This window comes from Phyllobates terribilis, unplaced genomic scaffold, assembly GCF_046119375.1.
Source record: "Phyllobates terribilis strain yellow unplaced genomic scaffold, ASM4611937v1 Scaffold_92__1_contigs__length_6168646, whole genome shotgun sequence".
NCBI classification, from domain to species: Eukaryota; Metazoa; Chordata; class Amphibia; order Anura; family Dendrobatidae; genus Phyllobates; species Phyllobates terribilis.
Genome location: NW_027362852.1, coordinates 2147705 through 2161439, shown reverse-complemented (window position 1 = coordinate 2161439; position 13735 = coordinate 2147705). Strand labels below are relative to the sequence as shown.

Sequence of the window (13735 nt, the reverse complement as noted above, 5' to 3'; positions counted from 1 at the left end):
CTCCATTGTTCCCTCATATCCCTTCATACCCCTCTCCCTCCTTTTTTATATTTTTTTCTGTTTATATTTTTTTCTGTTTCTGTTTTTGTCATTTTTCTTTCATTACTATTTTGGGCTTAAAGTGCGCTCCTGGGGTTGGGCCGTAGCTTCACTGTGCGATTCTGGACCTATGAAGCATTTCCAGCCTTCTAACCACTGGGGTAAAATGAACGCGTGTTTTATATATACCGCGGTACATATGGTATGTTGCCAGGATAAGTGCCAGTTATTATATGTTCTGGACACTTTCCATGGCTTGGGATATTCATGGATGAGACTCCTTTTATGGTGACATCCAAAGCAGGATGCCGGCTGGTGATCCTGCGTGTCCCCTAGCTATCGCTCCGTTATGTGCGATGTTTCCTTGTCTATGACGCGCATACCGGAAGTGACGTTTGCGTGTCACGGCCGGCATCTGCGTTCCACATACCGGATGTCAGGTGACCGGAACCGGAAGTGACACGATTATGAACAGAGCGCGATTAGGATTCAAAAGAGGATCTAATAGAGCATGAAGTAGCGCTGTCTGGTGAATGAGCTGCGCGACTTTGGGCAGCGTGCATACCGCATGTCCTCTTTCTTCTTTCCCCTGATGAATAGCTAAGGCTAAGAAACGCGTCGGGAGCGGCATCTGGGGAGCGGTATTTGGTTTGGTGACCTTATGAATTTCGGTTCACCACCATCATATGGAGCCCCCTCTGAGATCCGAGAGCATGGACAGTCATCAAAATTGGTGAGGATGTTCCATTTCTATATAGCAGAGTTAAATGGTCACCATTGATGGGGCGAGTGTTTTCATGTTCCCATATCTCAGGGTGAATGCCTTCATGTTCCCACATATTGGGGTACAATAAGTTGATATAGTGTACTGTGGGCTTCATTATCTTTTTTCCTATTTGCCATTCCTTCCCTGGTTTGTGTTAGAGATGTAATATGCTTATATGACATATATTTATATCTCTGGAAGTAACAATATATGGAAGTTCTCTTGGTTATTATATACCACAGGCAGTCAAACTGTGTGTTTTTAGGTCCTTGCATTTGGCATATATTTTATCTAATGGTATTAAACGTTAAGTTTTAAGTTTCTATAGAACTACACCTGCTGGTATCTATATCTACTTTTGTGTAGTTGTTTCTATTATCCCCGTTGCTGCATTTTGATACTTGAAATATAAGTGGTATGGCTGGTTTTCTGTCAGTGGGAATAGACACCAGCCAGTGGGCTACTGAGGCCAAAGAGGTCTTTTCTGAGCGCACTTTTGCCCAAAAAAAATACACCCCCACCTTTTCGGCCGCCTTTAGAGAATTAACAAAAATCTACAAACAGCAGATCACATCTTGGTGGGAGGTACAAACACTTGAGAATTATTTAAGGGCAGGCATCGTCCCGAGGAACCTCCGGATCACTCTGTTCCCTTCTTTTCGGTACAGGAGTCAGACCCTACTGGGCCTTTGGGAAAAAGAGGCGACCGCGAGTTCTTTACGATTCATGAAATTGCTCCTAGATGAGGAGAGGATTACATTAGCCGCTTTGAATGAATCATTGAGAACACAAGTGGAATTAACAAAAAAATTTTCCTTGGAACCTGAATTTAATGCTAAGGAAACGTTACTTCAGAACACAATAGAAAGATTTCAATATCATCTGAAGGAACGGAAGCACAAATTTTTTATTAAAGATCTACAAGAGTTCAAGGAAAATAAGGCCTATAATTTCCTCTCTAATAGGAGCCCAAGATACCCAGATACAGATATTTCGTCTACTGACACTGACTTTTCAGAGTCAGAGGTCAGACCCAAATCATATCGTGGTAGACAGAGGGGAAGAGGTGGCGGTAGGACTCGTGGCAGAAACATTAGTAATAGGAGATCCCCCTCTGGGCTTTTTTTAGAGGAGGGTTATCCATTACGCAATCGCCTCAATCTGAGTACCCCCACACCGACATTATGAATCCCCAAATCATAAACTTATCATCGAGAAGCCTCACCTCTGTAGAACTGGAGGTTTTGAATAGGGGTCTGACTTTTGTACCGACAACAGACTACAATTCTTTTGAGATTATAAAAGACGTAAATTTATTTGTGCGCAAGTTGAAGTGGCGCAAGCACTATATTAAGATTGATAAACAGGCATGCGCGGATCTGGGGGTTCGTGAAGAACTTTTACCTGATATTAGAACCCTTTTTCACCTCGGTGATGTGGATCCTAACCTTGAGGGGAATGGCCCATTCACCAATTTGAAACTGAAAAGCACCAAAATGCCACCTCCACAGAGTGATCTGAGCCCTATTGATGTATTTTTGAACATGGTGACTAAAGATTTGAGGGACCTGGAAAATGATTCCAGACGCTTTAGACACAATTTCACTCGTTGCGAGATGCAGGCATTGAGGTCACTAGAAAATGATGAACATATCACCATAAAACCTTCAGATAAAGGGGGTAACGTGGTGATCATGGATACCAGTGAGTACTACCTGATGTGCAGTGCTATACTCAACGTTAAGGAGTGCTACAGCACATTAAAGGCGGATCCCACGAAAAGATTCTCCCAAGAGTTGGAGGAACTGGCAAATGAGGCCATGAGGGATGGTACCCTAAGTAAACAGGAGAGAGATTTTATTTGTCCAATCCATCCAGTTATGTCTACCTTCTATAGTCTCCCAAAGGTACATAAGGGCTTGAATCCACTGAAAGGACGACCCATAATATCGGGAATTAATAACTTAACGCAAAATTTGGGAATATATTTGGAGAAGGTACTTAAACCCTTTGTTATAAGCTTGAACTCATTTGTCGGTGACACCAATGACCTGCTTCGAAAACTAGAAGGTATGACAGTTGACAAAGACGTGACTTTGGCTAGCATTGATGTGGAGTCATTATACTCCTCAATTCCCCATGATAGGGGTCTGGAGGCGATACGTTTTTTCCTTATGGGGAGAGGCAAACAATTTGAGCGACACAATCACTTTGTGATGAAGGCCCTTCAGTTTTGCCTGACCAAAAATGTATTTCTTTTTGGTGGGAAGTACTTCCACCAGCTCAGGGGTACTGCGATGGGGAGCCCTTGTGCCCCATCGTATGCCAATTTATACCTGGGTTGGTGGGAGGAAACCGTGGTTTTTGGAGACATCCCTATTGAAGGTGGTGAAAACATTTTGCTATGGGTTCGATATATCGACGACGTCCTAGTTCTGTGGAATGGGGACAAAACATCCTTTGGAAACCTTGTAGAAAGGCTTAATCATAATGACCTTAACTTACACTTCACTTTTGAGTTTGGCCCCCAGGAGTTGCCCTTTCTGGACATCTTGATACGGATAGGAAAGGATGGGGAGATAGAGACCAGTACATATAGGAAAAAAACTGCCTCGAATTCCCTCCTCAGGTGGGAGAGTAACCATCCAGCCCCACTTAAGAGGGGCATACCGAAGGGGCAATTCATGAGGGTCCGGAGGAACTGCTCGGACGATGCCACTTTTAGAGCCCAGGCCACCGATCTCTGTCAGAGATTTCATGAGAGGGGTTACCCAAAGAAGGTGATAGCTGAGGCCTATGGGGGGACTCTGGCCAGGGACCGCTCCTCCTTTTTACACTCATCTCCAAATGTGGATAAGGACAACACCTTCTGCAGACTCATCACTACTTTCACTAATCAGTCGTATACAGTCCGTAGGATATTACAAAAACATTGGCCGATTCTATTAATGGACGAGGATATTGGTAACATGGTTGACTCAAGACCTATGATTACGTATAAAAAGGGCAGATCCCTTAGGGACAGATTGGTCCATAGTCACTATATGGGCCATATGGGGAACAAAAAGCTGAAAAGCTCCATAACTGGCTGTTTTAGATGTAGTGGATGCGTATCATGCAAAGTTATTACGCAAGGGAAAGACTTCATAAGTAATGTCACCGGAAAAACATTTGTTGTCAAACATTTCATTAATTGTAGATCGAAGGGAATTATCTATATGGCTAAATGTGTCTGCGGAATGGAATATATAGGGAAGACAAAGAGAGAATTGAGAAGAAGAATAGGAGAGCACCAAAGAGATATCGCCCTGAAAAGAGATACCCCCCTGGCAAAACACGTGAATAACGTACATCCGAACAGTAGGGATATAATACGCTATATGGGAATTGACAAAGTTACGGCCCCACCAAGAGGGGGCGACTGGGACAAACTGATACTGCAAAGAGAGACGAAGTGGATCTTCAGAATGCGGACAACGGCTCCCTACGGCCTCAACGAGCAGCTGTCCTACAGGCCGTTCCTATAGATATAGGGTGAATTAGGGAGAGGAGTGTAGGGACAGCCGTCGAGGAGTGGGGGCGCCATTTGCGCAGGTTTATAGGGTGCCAACCTCCACTGTCAGGTAGGGATATATTTTTTCAGGTGCTGAATAGGGATGTTTATAGGTCCCCTGGCTCCCTACATACATTCCTCTAACTCTCCAAATCTATGAGGTGCGGTCCCTCTCCATTGTTCCCTCATATCCCTTCATACCCCTCTCCCTCCTTTTTTATATTTTTTTCTGTTTATATTTTTTTCTGTTTCTGTTTTTGTCATTTTTCTTTCATTACTATTTTGGGCTTAAAGTGCGCTCCTGGGGTTGGGCCGTAGCTTCACTGTGCGATTCTGGACCTATGAAGCATTTCCAGCCTTCTAACCACTGGGGTAAAATGAACGCGTGTTTTATATATACCGCGGTACATATGGTATGTTGCCAGGATAAGTGCCAGTTATTATATGTTCTGGACACTTTCCATGGCTTGGGATATTCATGGATGAGACTCCTTTTATGGTGACATCCAAAGCAGGATGCCGGCTGGTGATCCTGCGTGTCCCCTAGCTATCGCTCCGTTATGTGCGATGTTTCCTTGTCTATGACGCGCATACCGGAAGTGACGTTTGCGTGTCACGGCCGGCATCTGCGTTCCACATACCGGATGTCAGGTGACCGGAACCGGAAGTGACACGATTATGAACAGAGCGCGATTAGGATTCAAAAGAGGATCTAATAGAGCATGAAGTAGCGCTGTCTGGTGAATGAGCTGCGCGACTTTGGGCAGCGTGCATACCGCATGTCCTCTTTCTTCTTTCCCCTGATGAATAGCTAAGGCTAAGAAACGCGTCGGGAGCGGCATCTGGGGAGCGGTATTTGGTTTGGTGACCTTATGAATTTCGGTTCACCACCATCATATGGAGCCCCCTCTGAGATCCGAGAGCATGGACAGTCATCAAAATTGGTGAGGATGTTCCATTTCTATATAGCAGAGTTAAATGGTCACCATTGATGGGGCGAGTGTTTTCATGTTCCCATATCTCAGGGTGAATGCCTTCATGTTCCCACATATTGGGGTACAATAAGTTGATATAGTGTACTGTGGGCTTCATTATCTTTTTTCCTATTTGCCATTCCTTCCCTGGTTTGTGTTAGAGATGTAATATGCTTATATGACATATATTTATATCTCTGGAAGTAACAATATATGGAAGTTCTCTTGGTTATTATATACCACAGGCAGTCAAACTGTGTGTTTTTAGGTCCTTGCATTTGGCATATATTTTATCTAATGGTATTAAACGTTAAGTTTTAAGTTTCTATAGAACTACACCTGCTGGTATCTATATCTACTTTTGTGTAGTTGTTTCTATTATCCCCGTTGCTGCATTTTGATACTTGAAATATAAGTGGTATGGCTGGTTTTCTGTCAGTGGGAATAGACACCAGCCAGTGGGCTACTGAGGCCAAAGAGGTCTTTTCTGAGCGCACTTTTGCCCAAAAAAAATACACCCCCACCTTTTCGGCCGCCTTTAGAGAATTAACAAAAATCTACAAACAGCAGATCACATCTTGGTGGGAGGTACAAACACTTGAGAATTATTTAAGGGCAGGCATCGTCCCGAGGAACCTCCGGATCACTCTGTTCCCTTCTTTTCGGTACAGGAGTCAGACCCTACTGGGCCTTTGGGAAAAAGAGGCGACCGCGAGTTCTTTACGATTCATGAAATTGCTCCTAGATGAGGAGAGGATTACATTAGCCGCTTTGAATGAATCATTGAGAACACAAGTGGAATTAACAAAAAAATTTTCCTTGGAACCTGAATTTAATGCTAAGGAAACGTTACTTCAGAACACAATAGAAAGATTTCAATATCATCTGAAGGAACGGAAGCACAAATTTTTTATTAAAGATCTACAAGAGTTCAAGGAAAATAAGGCCTATAATTTCCTCTCTAATAGGAGCCCAAGATACCCAGATACAGATATTTCGTCTACTGACACTGACTTTTCAGAGTCAGAGGTCAGACCCAAATCATATCGTGGTAGACAGAGGGGAAGAGGTGGCGGTAGGACTCGTGGCAGAAACATTAGTAATAGGAGATCCCCCTCTGGGCTTTTTTTAGAGGAGGGTTATCCATTACGCAATCGCCTCAATCTGAGTACCCCCACACCGACATTATGAATCCCCAAATCATAAACTTATCATCGAGAAGCCTCACCTCTGTAGAACTGGAGGTTTTGAATAGGGGTCTGACTTTTGTACCGACAACAGACTACAATTCTTTTGAGATTATAAAAGACGTAAATTTATTTGTGCGCAAGTTGAAGTGGCGCAAGCACTATATTAAGATTGATAAACAGGCATGCGCGGATCTGGGGGTTCGTGAAGAACTTTTACCTGATATTAGAACCCTTTTTCACCTCGGTGATGTGGATCCTAACCTTGAGGGGAATGGCCCATTCACCAATTTGAAACTGAAAAGCACCAAAATGCCACCTCCACAGAGTGATCTGAGCCCTATTGATGTATTTTTGAACATGGTGACTAAAGATTTGAGGGACCTGGAAAATGATTCCAGACGCTTTAGACACAATTTCACTCGTTGCGAGATGCAGGCATTGAGGTCACTAGAAAATGATGAACATATCACCATAAAACCTTCAGATAAAGGGGGTAACGTGGTGATCATGGATACCAGTGAGTACTACCTGATGTGCAGTGCTATACTCAACGTTAAGGAGTGCTACAGCACATTAAAGGCGGATCCCACGAAAAGATTCTCCCAAGAGTTGGAGGAACTGGCAAATGAGGCCATGAGGGATGGTACCCTAAGTAAACAGGAGAGAGATTTTATTTGTCCAATCCATCCAGTTATGTCTACCTTCTATAGTCTCCCAAAGGTACATAAGGGCTTGAATCCACTGAAAGGACGACCCATAATATCGGGAATTAATAACTTAACGCAAAATTTGGGAATATATTTGGAGAAGGTACTTAAACCCTTTGTTATAAGCTTGAACTCATTTGTCGGTGACACCAATGACCTGCTTCGAAAACTAGAAGGTATGACAGTTGACAAAGACGTGACTTTGGCTAGCATTGATGTGGAGTCATTATACTCCTCAATTCCCCATGATAGGGGTCTGGAGGCGATACGTTTTTTCCTTATGGGGAGAGGCAAACAATTTGAGCGACACAATCACTTTGTGATGAAGGCCCTTCAGTTTTGCCTGACCAAAAATGTATTTCTTTTTGGTGGGAAGTACTTCCACCAGCTCAGGGGTACTGCGATGGGGAGCCCTTGTGCCCCATCGTATGCCAATTTATACCTGGGTTGGTGGGAGGAAACCGTGGTTTTTGGAGACATCCCTATTGAAGGTGGTGAAAACATTTTGCTATGGGTTCGATATATCGACGACGTCCTAGTTCTGTGGAATGGGGACAAAACATCCTTTGGAAACCTTGTAGAAAGGCTTAATCATAATGACCTTAACTTACACTTCACTTTTGAGTTTGGCCCCCAGGAGTTGCCCTTTCTGGACATCTTGATACGGATAGGAAAGGATGGGGAGATAGAGACCAGTACATATAGGAAAAAAACTGCCTCGAATTCCCTCCTCAGGTGGGAGAGTAACCATCCAGCCCCACTTAAGAGGGGCATACCGAAGGGGCAATTCATGAGGGTCCGGAGGAACTGCTCGGACGATGCCACTTTTAGAGCCCAGGCCACCGATCTCTGTCAGAGATTTCATGAGAGGGGTTACCCAAAGAAGGTGATAGCTGAGGCCTATGGGGGGACTCTGGCCAGGGACCGCTCCTCCTTTTTACACTCATCTCCAAATGTGGATAAGGACAACACCTTCTGCAGACTCATCACTACTTTCACTAATCAGTCGTATACAGTCCGTAGGATATTACAAAAACATTGGCCGATTCTATTAATGGACGAGGATATTGGTAACATGGTTGACTCAAGACCTATGATTACGTATAAAAAGGGCAGATCCCTTAGGGACAGATTGGTCCATAGTCACTATATGGGCCATATGGGGAACAAAAAGCTGAAAAGCTCCATAACTGGCTGTTTTAGATGTAGTGGATGCGTATCATGCAAAGTTATTACGCAAGGGAAAGACTTCATAAGTAATGTCACCGGAAAAACATTTGTTGTCAAACATTTCATTAATTGTAGATCGAAGGGAATTATCTATATGGCTAAATGTGTCTGCGGAATGGAATATATAGGGAAGACAAAGAGAGAATTGAGAAGAAGAATAGGAGAGCACCAAAGAGATATCGCCCTGAAAAGAGATACCCCCCTGGCAAAACACGTGAATAACGTACATCCGAACAGTAGGGATATAATACGCTATATGGGAATTGACAAAGTTACGGCCCCACCAAGAGGGGGCGACTGGGACAAACTGATACTGCAAAGAGAGACGAAGTGGATCTTCAGAATGCGGACAACGGCTCCCTACGGCCTCAACGAGCAGCTGTCCTACAGGCCGTTCCTATAGATATAGGGTGAATTAGGGAGAGGAGTGTAGGGACAGCCGTCGAGGAGTGGGGGCGCCATTTGCGCAGGTTTATAGGGTGCCAACCTCCACTGTCAGGTAGGGATATATTTTTTCAGGTGCTGAATAGGGATGTTTATAGGTCCCCTGGCTCCCTACATACATTCCTCTAACTCTCCAAATCTATGAGGTGCGGTCCCTCTCCATTGTTCCCTCATATCCCTTCATACCCCTCTCCCTCCTTTTTTATATTTTTTTCTGTTTATATTTTTTTCTGTTTCTGTTTTTGTCATTTTTCTTTCATTACTATTTTGGGCTTAAAGTGCGCTCCTGGGGTTGGGCCGTAGCTTCACTGTGCGATTCTGGACCTATGAAGCATTTCCAGCCTTCTAACCACTGGGGTAAAATGAACGCGTGTTTTATATATACCGCGGTACATATGGTATGTTGCCAGGATAAGTGCCAGTTATTATATGTTCTGGACACTTTCCATGGCTTGGGATATTCATGGATGAGACTCCTTTTATGGTGACATCCAAAGCAGGATGCCGGCTGGTGATCCTGCGTGTCCCCTAGCTATCGCTCCGTTATGTGCGATGTTTCCTTGTCTATGACGCGCATACCGGAAGTGACGTTTGCGTGTCACGGCCGGCATCTGCGTTCCACATACCGGATGTCAGGTGACCGGAACCGGAAGTGACACGATTATGAACAGAGCGCGATTAGGATTCAAAAGAGGATCTAATAGAGCATGAAGTAGCGCTGTCTGGTGAATGAGCTGCGCGACTTTGGGCAGCGTGCATACCGCATGTCCTCTTTCTTCTTTCCCCTGATGAATAGCTAAGGCTAAGAAACGCGTCGGGAGCGGCATCTGGGGAGCGGTATTTGGTTTGGTGACCTTATGAATTTCGGTTCACCACCATCATATGGAGCCCCCTCTGAGATCCGAGAGCATGGACAGTCATCAAAATTGGTGAGGATGTTCCATTTCTATATAGCAGAGTTAAATGGTCACCATTGATGGGGCGAGTGTTTTCATGTTCCCATATCTCAGGGTGAATGCCTTCATGTTCCCACATATTGGGGTACAATAAGTTGATATAGTGTACTGTGGGCTTCATTATCTTTTTTCCTATTTGCCATTCCTTCCCTGGTTTGTGTTAGAGATGTAATATGCTTATATGACATATATTTATATCTCTGGAAGTAACAATATATGGAAGTTCTCTTGGTTATTATATACCACAGGCAGTCAAACTGTGTGTTTTTAGGTCCTTGCATTTGGCATATATTTTATCTAATGGTATTAAACGTTAAGTTTTAAGTTTCTATAGAACTACACCTGCTGGTATCTATATCTACTTTTGTGTAGTTGTTTCTATTATCCCCGTTGCTGCATTTTGCACTCCACACTCCCAATTCACCATTAGCTCTCACTACCGCTCCCTCCCAATTGACCATTTTCTCTCCCCACTCCCAATTTACCATTAGCTCTCCCCACCCCCACTCCCAATGCACCATTTGCTCTCCCCACCCACCACTCCCAATTCACCGTTTGCTCTCCCCACCCCCAATTCACCATTTGCTCTCCCCACCCCCACTTCATCATTTGCTCTCCCCACCCCCAATTCACCATGTGCTCTCCACACTCCCAATTCACAATTTGCTCTCCCCACTCACCTCTCTCAATTAATCATTTGCTCTCCCCAACCACTCCCAATTCATCATTTGCTCTCCTCACCCCCCCATTCAGCATATGCTCTCCCCACCCCCCACTTCCAATTCACCATGTACTCTCCCCACCCCCCAGATCATTATCTGCTCTCCCCACCCCCAATTCACCATGTGCTCTCCCCATCCCCCACTCGCAATTCACCATTTGCTCTCTCCACCCCCCACCTTCAATTCATAATTTGCTCTCCCCACCCACCATGTGCTCTCCCCACCCCCAATTAATAATGTGCTCTATCCACTCCTCACTCCCAATTCACCATGTGCTCTCCCCACCCCCCACTCCCAGTTCACCATGTGCTCTCCCCACCCCTTAATTCCAGTTCACCTTGTGCTCTCCTCACCCCCCACTTCCAATTCTCCATGTGCTCTCCCCACCCCGACTCTCAGTTCATCATGAGCTCTCCCCACCCCCACTCCAAAATCATCATTTGCTCTCCCCACCCCCAATTCACCATGTGCTCTCTCCCCCCCCCACTCCCAATTCATCATGTGCTCTCCCCTTCCCCCACTCCCTATTCTCCAAGTGCTTTCCCCAACCTCCACTCCCAGTTCATCATGAGCTCTCCCCCAAGACCATTTAATTAATTCTATTAAAAATAAATAAATTGATACTTACCTCTCATATAATCCCCTGCAGCTGCACTTCTGTACTGGCATCTTGGCCCTCTATGCAGACGCGTACGCGATGATGTCATTGCGTACGCACCTTCACCAGCACGTCCCATAAGAGGCGGAGGGACTGCACGGCCGTTCAGGTTTTATGGCGGTGAGAGCTCCAAGGGTCCCGGCACACGATACCCCAGTGTCGGCATATAAGTAAGCAAAAAAGATGGTAGCACTTAATAGAAAATTACATAAAAAATGGTGTATTTATTGGCCCGTGTGAACAGGTGCCAATGTTTCGGCTCAAAAGCAAGTGGATTTTTAATGCAACCAAACAAGCCTCATCAGGTCTAAGAAATGTATTTATTTTAATAAAATAAACAGTTTGTATTGTGGAGTCTGCTCCACTTCAGAATTATTACATATATTGGGAATAACTCTTTAACCCCTTCCCACTTAAGGTACTTTTTACTTTCCTGACCAAGCCAAATTTTTTAAACTAATATGTGCCATTTTATGTGGTAATAATTTTTTTCTTGACACATTGTAGTTTACGTTCGTGGTAAATTTAGGTCAATATGATAGACATTTATATAAAAAATATCGGAAATTTGATAAATATTTAGAAAAAGTCTCATTTTTGTACTTTGAATTTTGTATGCCAATGAAATGTCCCATCCCTCAGTTTTTCAGGACCATCTACACATTTGAAAAGATTTTGAGGGATCTATATGTCATGTATACACCTCAAAATATTCAAAACCGTATTCAGAAATTTTGTATAACCCACAGGGCTTCATGCAAAGTTAAATGAAAAATTACTTTTTATTATTATTATTAGCATGTGAAGGTATTTGCAAAGGGGGGTAGCAGAGGAATAGTGAGGCGAGAGATGAACCAGTCGAGCAGCAGAGTTGGGGATGGACTGGAGGGGTGCGAGAGTGTTAGCAGGTAGGCCACAGAGGAGGGTGTTGCAGTAGTCGAGGCGGGAGATGATGAGGGCATGAACAAGCAGTTTAATAGATTGAGGGTTGAGGAAAGGATGGATTCTGGGAATACTTTTGAGCTGGAGGCCACAGGAGGTGGCAAGAGCTTGGATGTGGGGTTTGAAGGACAGGGCAGAGTCAGGGGTTACTCCGGGGACCGGGGAAAGTGTGATGTCATTTATTGTGATAGAAAGATCAGGTGGGGAAGATATGCGAGATGAAGGAAAGATGATGAGTTCAGTGTGCGGAAACAGTTGGCTTATACTCGAGTATATACGGTATATACTTTAAACTGTAAAGTGTTAGTAACAAGGCAAATCAACAGTAGAACTAATATCAGTAAGCTTGGGATAGCAGAGAAAGTCTTTCACTATTTAACGTTAATGTTCTCTTCACAAAGGTGGTGTGCCCAGTCGTGTGAGTTTCCATGTAAGTTCTCTATGAAGCTCTGGCCCTAGCGGGGATCACTGGGTTTTCCGGCTAGGCCGCAAGTCTCTCTCTGATGTTCACTACTAGGACCAACCCTTCTCAATCAATATGTTTCCACAAAGTAAAATAATAGGAGCTATACTCACCTCTGGTGCTGGCACCATTCCAGCTGGATCACTGAGGGGCTCCTGCAGGAACTGAGCAGTCAATGTCTTTGATCCTAGCTGTTATCTTTAATTAACGCCTTTGATGCCGCAACCTATAGTATCAGTGGCATCTAGGTTGTCAAATAAAGGTAGGGGGCTCTTTTAGTCAACCAACTCACACAATGGCCCCCACAGCTGTAATTGTAAATCATGCCTCGCAGCATCGTGCAATAAAGCTCAACCAGGTTCACATTCTGTAAAGGGACTAAAGTAAAAAAAGTAAAAACCAAAACGGTTTATAGAAAAAAATAACAAATCCCAGGTCCCGTTCTTTGATGTGGACTTGGGAACTGAGCCGACAAATGATGGCTGCATTATTCAGCCATCATCTGCCTCTAACAGATGCGAGTGGAGGGAAGCGACCGTTAACCTGTTATATGCCGCTAACTATCTGTGATGGCAGAATTTACAGCGACTGGTCCAGGTGGGGCACACTGTTCTAACTGTCCCTGCATCATGATTGTGGGGTGCCAAAGGGTTGTCATGACAGCTTGAGGTTTTCTGAACACCCCAGTGCTTGTCATGACAATACTCTGTAGTATCGGTGTCTCTGCGCCTTGACAGGCAGAGACGCCGTCCCTCTTACCGCCGCGCTCCCCTCCCGGCGTCCTCCGGCGCTCCTGCTTCTGCCGGTGCGCAGCTTCCCGGGCATTGTGCTTAGGGCGCCCTCTTAAAGGGGCCGCGCACGCCGTCCTAAGGAGTCCCCGGCCAATGACCGGAGGACCTCTCATATAAAAGGCACCTCCTCCAAGATGGAGGTGCCCATGCAAGGTTGTAGCTTTGTGTGTTAAACTCTGCTTCAGCCCTCAGGTCCTGCTGCCAGCCTGACTACCAGTCCAGCCCGCCAGCTTGACTACAAGTCCAGCCCGCCAGCCTGACTACAAGTCCAGCCCGCCAACCTGACTACAAGTCCAGCCT

The 13735-nt window shown here is 44.8% G+C and overlaps 1 long non-coding RNA gene across 1 annotated transcript in view; it reads left to right on the top strand.

The window, feature by feature from the left end:
- The window catches only part of LOC141197838 (uncharacterized), a 61408-nt gene extending 47674 nt beyond the window's left edge, over window positions 1-13734 (top strand). Inside the window, exon 3 of the long non-coding RNA XR_012269868.1 lies at window positions 13621-13734. This is a non-coding gene — a long non-coding RNA (uncharacterized lncRNA). The remainder of the gene's footprint in view (window positions 1-13620) is intronic.
- Window position 13735: the final 1 nt, after the last annotated feature.